The following is an 8,347-nucleotide window of genomic DNA, read 5'->3' on the forward strand; positions in this document are numbered from 1 at the left end:
GTACACTTCTACAGCAGGACCTTGCCAGTTGTGTCAGTACACACTTTTCTTCTCCAAAAAACCAAACAACAAACCTAGTACATAAGTCTTATTGATATGCATGCACTCATTTTGCTCATCATTATATTCAGTTTCTTAATGAGATTGAAACACGTATCAGAGTGGTAGAACTGTATTTGACTGGGTTGCGTCAGAAGAAAAAAAGTTCAAGCCAGATGCTATTCTACATAGTACATGCATTGCATCTTCTGTTTCCAGTTTATTCTTCCATTAGCATAGATAACAGACAAGAAATATTTACAATGTCCTCAGTAGACTCAAAAGTATTTTAAGTCTCTTTTTGCCTCAATAAAATGCTATAAAACCTTAATGTATATCTCAGAGTTTGAAGAACACCATTTTAAAATCTTTTATACAAAAATGTTAAAACATTTTTTTTAAATCTGTCTTCTTTACTTTTGGTAGAACTCACGTTAAGAATTCTGTTTACTTTAAGCTAGATGTTTTCTGCATTATAATGAGGTATGCACAGCCAGAGTTTATGTATTAGTGGAAAACAATATAATTAAAGTTTACAAAATATAATTTGATTTTTCAGGATTTGATTGTTTTAAATTATGACATAAATAAAAATAGCCTGGTAAATATGATTTCAGAGTAAAGAAAGGAAAAAAGGAGATTAAAAAAATCATATGGGTCTAATTTCAATTCTGGAAGAGTTATTTTATAACATACATAATTGAAACAAACATTTCTGTCTAAATGGGAATTAAGGATTGCCACTGTGTTATTTGTGTTATTTAGAAAGTGTTCTGAAAGAGCTCAGGTCTCAAAATACTAACACTGTGTGTATAGATGGGATCATTCTTACTATAGCCATGAAGAGAAATTTAAGAGCCATGATTCAGAATCACTGATTCCTTTTGTAATTACAACATTCTAATATTGTTTAAATGCCTGTGAAGTTGAAATGGTCTGAAAATCCATAGTAATTAGATTAAGACAGCTTGCTGAGGCTCAGGCAAATCGTGTGATAGCATTTCTGGTCACTTCACACAGTGAAAGAAAGAAAATTAGGAGGGAAAATCTGTGAATATGGTGGGAATAAGGGTTTTATTTACTAAGCATTTGTATTTCCAGCCCATCTTCTAACTTTCCCATATGCTGCAGCCAGTGCCCATAAGGAGACACAGGCTATATTCAACATCTATGTCTCAAAATTCATAATGGCAAAGTATGAGCCAAAATTTTCAAGGAGGAAAAAAAAAAAAGAATTGAGACACAAAGACAACAACAAAGAACCAAAATGCTCCTATCTTTCTGCTCGGTGCCAGTCAGCAGGAGAAACTATCTGTATCTTGGAAACTTGCTCACGCTTATTTTAAAGACCAGTAAGTTCAGCCTGTATTTCATACAATTCTTCAAGTGATACCCATACACTTAAAATCACCAGTTGCTTTTATATTCCAGCTGATGAATATGATAAAAATAGGAATGCAGTACTGTTTATCCATTTATCTGAACAAACATTCTACACAAAGATATACAGATAAAAATACTTTTGTAGAAAGTACAAGAGTAACAAATGAGGAGGTAAATATATTTAACCTCTCAGAAATTGTCTTTTACTTGGAAAGGCAAGGGAATGACCTCCAGCATGTTTAAATGCAGTAGTCAAGTTTTATTCCATTGTTTCATATTATTATACCAGAGTTTATAAAATGACAGTACAAAGCACCAAAACAGACTCTACTAAGATTAATGGCAAAATCCCCAACACATTAGTAGAGTTCAATTTCACTCATATACAAGATATCAGTATTGAAATTATACACATGATTTTTTCAAAATGAAATGATACCCAGCAGTTAAATGCTGCTCTATTTGTCCCTCATTTGAAGAAAATAATGCACTCAATGAATGTTATGGTGCTGATTTCCAGAAGTCTACACAGGAAAGGCATACAATCATCTTAGTTCTGTTCTCTCAAACTAAGCTTTTCAAAGTCAGACATACGTACAATTTCCATTTTCCTGACCATTCCAAATCAATAATCAGTATGTATCAACTGGACCTCTTTCAGATGTGGCCAGATGTTCAGTAGAGCTTAGCTTCCATTTTGCCACCAAAACAAATGAGATTATCAGCATAGATTCTGCACATGAGATGTGGACTTCTTTGAAAATTCTTTGAAAAGTATCATGGTTTTGATTGCTCAATGCTAGGCTGTTCTGAACATTTAACCTTCATTTAAGAACCAAAGTGGTGCCAAATTCTCTTTGGAAAGCCCTTTTCCCCCTTCCTGTCATCTTCCCCCTATAAAAATCCTCTCTATTACATCTGCAGAACTATCAGAATAATATAGGATCTGCAGGAGAAGCCATATGCAGCCCAATCATTTAACTTGTTATCAGTCATTCCTGCTACTCACTACTCCATCCCAGATGAATCTTTATTTGAATTATTAATGACTAGAAAAAGATAGAAAAGACTTTCTGAGCTAGCTCATCCACTCTTGTGAATTACTCAAGATGGACTTGGCCTAAAGGAATACCTTCAGGATGCTGATGTAAATTCATATTTTGATAGATTTTGTATAGCTTGGCAACATCTGTGTGAATGCATGTGTTTATTTATCTGATTTTTTTTTTAAAGGCCTACCAGACATTGAATTCAGTGATGCCACAGCAGTGTCTGTTTAGTTTTTGTTTGCATTTTGTCCTGTTTATTATGCGCCATGACTTCTACGTGTATCCTATTCTCTCTCCCTATAAGAACTACTTAAGTATGGTTACATTAATAAATATAGAGCATATTTAGATTGTATCAAGTATTCCATAGAGAGGCTTAGCTTGCTACTGATTGTAAATGGCATAAACACAAAGCTAAAGGATCGGCTTCCAGGAACATAAAAAAAATAGAATTTTATGAGCATCTTTTTTTGGATCCATGAGAAAGGGTGATCTGAGGATTTTGCCAATAAATGTGCACTTTTAAATTTATTATCATATTCCAGAGAGAAAAAGAATATGAAAGAAATAATGCAAATACTGAATTATATGTAGAATAAGCCAAGAATTTAATGCTATAAGACTATTCACAAACATCCCAAACCATCAATACATTAATATAGCTGTGACCTTCCTTTGCCTATCTCTAGCCATCATTATTTCTAGATCAACTGAATGAAGAGAAAATGACATTTCTAATGTGATACTCTCTGAAAACACACATGGTAGTGAAGCCTTTCTGTTGGGATGACAGTTAGTTACGTTTCAATTATACAAAAATGACGAGGCTCAATACAAGTCAAGTGGACTAAAGGCAAGAGATCAAGCATGGTAGTTACCACATCTTATCCTAAAGTCCTTCTTGAACACATGAAGTACTGTATGCTTGTATGACAATTTTATACAAGAGAAGAAAAGGAAAAGAATTGTTAAGAGAAATTGGAATATCTGTTTGCAAGTCAGTACACAGATTCAGGGTTTTACTTCTCCTAAATTAAAAGTATTTGTTTTAACTTAATCATGTGTTGGAACAGATGTGCATATACTGTACAGTATAAAATGATTAATATTTTCTTCAGCAGAGAAAAGTAATATGGTGGAGAGTTGGAACTTATTACAGATATTTACATTACTGCAGCTCAGCTTAACTAGATGCTACGCAGTATATATATATGGTTTTCAAGACAGGACACTGAAGAAGACTAAGACAAATCAGAGACCAGAAAGAGAATAAATTAACTAATGGAAAAATGCTCTGCAGATCTTGAACACGTGTAGAAAGTGAATAAGAATTTTGTCTCTGCTCAATCACACTAAAACCACCTTTGCTAGAAAAGTCAAGTTCTTCAGACTTCGGTTGGAACTTGTCATCTTCTTTGTAGCAGGCAACAAACAAGCTTTTATGTTGCACACAGTTCTCTTCACACGCTTTGCTTTAATATTCTACCTACTTTAACACCGTTAAGTAAGACTGAAGATGAGAGTATTTAATCTTATATTAAAGCAAAACAACTGCTCAGTCTGTAATCAATATATGCTTTGAGGCTTTGTTTATTTTCAAGGAAAAGGAAAAAAGAGACTCATATTCCCTTTGGGATTGTCCCTTACCATTCTTAGTTTTGTTTCACAAATAAAATTAAAACAAAAGAAGAGCTGTAATCCTTCACAAAACCATACTCCTGCTATGTACTGCTAAATTCTCAACAACCTATCAACTAGGTATTGAAAGGGAAATCACTTTTTCTTCAAGTTCCCTTTAAAATATTATCTCTGAACCTTCTTTGTGTTCATTTCTTTTCAAATGGCCCTTTATGGGTTTTTGCCATAGTTGTTGCTCATGATAACAGCATGAAATGAATTAGCACAGTAGTGTAAAATCTGCTAGTTTTTCCACATTACTTACAACATTGTAGCATGGAGGAACAAATGGAGCTTCATATCTGTTAGAGGCAATAAGAACAAGCCAAGCAAATGGAAAAGAGTGAAATAACTGCAAGCAACTGCTGGTCTGCTGGGTGAAATGCTATTGCTCCTGAAATCAAGGGTATTTTTGCCAGTCTTGCCATAGGCTGTAGCATCTCATTATTGCCCATCTCTACATCCTTCAAAGGATTCCCCAGCAATAAACCACAGTCAATCCTAACACTCCCCCAAACCAACTCTTGATGTTGTCCTCACATTGTTATCAAAGGAGTAACTTAACAGTACTGACCTTGCTCAACAAAGTGATAAGAGGGGATAAAAGAAAGTAGTCAACACAGTTGACTCATTCTCTTTCTTTCTCTGTGATCACAGAAATGAGATAGGCTCCCATTGAGATTAGTTAAAGTACTCAGTCCAATTTTCCCTCTTTAATCCCTGAAAGAAGAAAATAGAAAAGCAGTAGAGACTCATCCTTCCCTGTGCAAGCTGTCTCCCCGTTCCCCAGAATGTGGAGTATCAATAGAGAATATTTAAAGGGTAACTGCATAGTGATATTCCACTGGTAGGTGCAAAGAAAAAAGAAAACATTCTAACTCTCTATATAGCTGAGCAGTTTTATTAGTTCAACAGTAATACAAAATACAACAGCACACACTTCTAGAAACATACAGCAGAGGTCAAAAGACAAAATACTGAAAACACAAAAAGAGGACAGTTCTAGATTATCCAAATACTCTTACAAGGATGTTTATAACATGGCTATTCTGGCTCTTCTGACAAACATTCTCTTTTCCCTACTCTTTTTTTTTTATTGCAACTGTTCTTATTGTTTGCAAGTAGAGAAGAATTTCAAATGAAGGAGTTAAATTTTCAATAATACATCAAACAATCTAACACATTCAAAAGTGATGGGCTCATAGTAAATTACATGTTGCAGTGCCTCATCAGCTGAAGTTATTACTCCATTTCTTCAAACCATTTTAAAAGAGCCAAGAGACTGATGCTATTTACATCATGTATATAAATAATATGTATCTCACATTTATATAACATAAATGTGAGATAGGAGAACGTTTCTGCAAGTGTTCATTTGAATTTTAACTTGAATTCACATCAGCACTGATTACACAATGGAGAGAGTGATTGTAACCAACTCTTTTTGAATTCTTCCTTCTTAGGATTTCAATGAGTCTGTGCATGATCTTTCTCAGAAACAGGGGCCTGTGATCATAAATGCAATATTTACAAAGAATGATATTTCAAGAATCATTTCAGGAGAGCTCCTGAATAGGCAGTGATCTGAAGACAAAGTCATTGGATTGTGAAAAATGAATAAGGAAATAAAGCAAAAAAAATTTTCATCAAATATAATATATTATAATCATAGTCACATAATATAATCATATATTATTAAAGTTGCTGTAATTGAATTTAAAATGCACATGTACATGTCAACATTGTAAGAAGTTCAAGTCTTGATCAATAGATTTCCGAAATACTCGGTCTTGAGGAGTTCTCATCAGTCAACGTCTTTTAATCCCGTAGAAAACAAGATATACAAGGGCATACGTTCATTTTATGGGCATTAGTACAACTCCTAAGGGTAAGTATTTTTGCAAGGAACTTCAGTTAATTACATACATACATAACAGTAAATTATATAGCACAGCAGGCTTAGTACAGGACTGTGCTTCACACGGCAAGTGAGAAAGATTTCCAAAATCCTATGCAAGAGAAAACATGACGCACTCACAGAAGTTTTAAAGCACCTTATACCCAGTAAATCTTATCTGGCTCATAATATTTTATGTGGTGTAGGACGTGGTTTCTCACAGGATGACCTTACTTCCCAAATTCTTTACCAGAGACCACAAAGGCAATAAGGCAGCACATCAAAAGGAGAATATAAGTGTGGATTTACTGTGTGAGGTCTCTGGAAGAAGTAGAAGAGAAAAAGCAATACAGAGCAACGTTCATTCATTCAGAAAGTGAGAATAACACAATCTAACTGATGGTAGATGAGGAGCATGGACAGAATTCTAAACATTAATTTTTTACGTTTATTATTCAGTTCATAAAAAAAATCATAGTTCCTTGAAACAATTAGTACATATGAACATGCATATTTAAGAAAATTATAACCCACGCCAAGAAATTGAATTATGAAGAGGTTATTTAAAATTTATCATGTCATTCACCACAGTTAAAGTTATGTTCTGCAATGCCATATCATGCCCTATTAGAATTGTCTACCAGAAATACCACAGAGAATGTCTCCCTGAAATCCTAACTGGAAAAAAAAAGTTTGTCTACTTCTGTACATTTGTTACACTTCTATTTTCTCACTGGTATGGAAGCTATAAATAAATTTCTGTCTTCAGACATGCTTTTTAGTAATAAAGTCAATTAATATTAGCAAGGACTCATGACAAAACCACAATGGCTGAAGTACAAAATCACTTAAATTTGTAGGGATCCTCAAAAGGTCTTCAATGCATCCCAACAAGCTGGTGACACCACAGGCATTCCAAAACCTACCACAAAATTAATGAAGTCTCTTTCTCATTCATGTTAAGCAGTTGGAAATCTGAACTCTGAGACCAAACAAGATGAAAGCCAGTATTTCAACTGTGCCCAATATTTTTTTATTGAAATTTGCATTTAACTGAGACTCACTTTTCAGAGATAGAAAGCTCTGCTGGCCCGCAGTGGAAAAACAAACAAACAAACAAACAGGCAAAACAGTTTTTGCAAACACTGTCCTTAGATAGCTTTTCTGCAGAAAAACAGCACACCATTAAAACACAGTGAGGAAAAGCTGTTTGTAGTCCCGTAGCTAAATCACTAAGATGATCTTTCAGCTGATGTATCTATGTCAAAAGCAGATTCATATAGTGGCTTTTTACAGTTTACCTACATAATGCAATCTTGGAGATGGCTTTCCACTTTTTGTACATGACACTTCCTGAAATAGAACTGAGTCTCCAGCACTGGGGATCTGAATGTAAGGTTGCAATGTGACATGCCCTGGGGCCATTTAAAATTCAGCTCTGGATCTCCAAGGACAAACAGGGGAGAAGAGGGGAAAAAAAGAAAAAAAATATCACAACTTAACTAACATTAACTTTGCATATGAACTGTCTCCCTTGTGCATGAAGGGGGAAGAAAATTCAACCATGCCAAGAAAAGATAAGGAAGCAAGAAATGTACTCAATACACTCAGGCCAAACAAGTGGTGATTCCAAGTAAAGGAATAGATTCTGAGGGCTCTTTGCAGATGAAAATTGGTAATGGGCACCAAGCCATTCTTGTAATGAGTCAGCACTGAATTCAGTAACACAGCCAGCACTTTGCCACTCTTGAGTAATAAGCTTTGTTTGGGGAATGTCAGCTCAATTTATTATAAATAGACTAAGTTTGATTTTCCACTACATTGACAAATTATATGCAAGCAGTCTTAAGAAAACTTCCTCTGTTGCTAACGTACATGCATTCATATTTCTTGTATTTGCAGTTAAAAAAAAGAAAGGTGATCAGAACTGTTTGATTATGTATAAGGGAACTTGTAAAAAAAAAAAAACAATGTTCCATATTGAACACTCCAGATATGTATGAGCATTTGATTTTCATTGTTAGGAATTAGATCCAAATGTTCAAAATAATATACCCTAATATTTAAAATGCAACTTATAAAAAAGTATATCTTAAGAAAAAAACTTATTTTAAAAAATATTTTAAATACCCCAGCCTTAGGCAAAATATGAGAGACAAGCTAAAATGTACAGCAGTCAATAGATTATTTACATACCTTCTAACACACTATCAGAGCTATAAATAAATTAAACGTATTTAATAGTCAGGGTACCACCAGAAGAAAAATAGTGATTTCTTTAAAGTGTTATTTAATAGGAAAG

General features: G+C 34.1%; 1 long non-coding RNA gene across 1 annotated transcript in view; it reads right to left on the reverse strand.

The window, feature by feature from the left end:
• Positions 1-5,043: 5,043 nt before the first annotated feature.
• The window catches only part of LOC109368416, a 22,342-nt gene continuing 19,038 nt past the window's right edge, over positions 5,044-8,347 (reverse strand). The window contains exon 3 of the long non-coding RNA XR_002116415.1: positions 5,044-6,366. This is a non-coding gene — a long non-coding RNA (uncharacterized LOC109368416). The remainder of the gene's footprint in view (positions 6,367-8,347) is intronic.

The sequence above is a fragment of the Meleagris gallopavo genome, chromosome 6 (genome assembly GCF_000146605.3).
Source record: "Meleagris gallopavo isolate NT-WF06-2002-E0010 breed Aviagen turkey brand Nicholas breeding stock chromosome 6, Turkey_5.1, whole genome shotgun sequence".
NCBI lineage: Eukaryota > Metazoa > Chordata > Aves > Galliformes > Phasianidae > Meleagris > Meleagris gallopavo.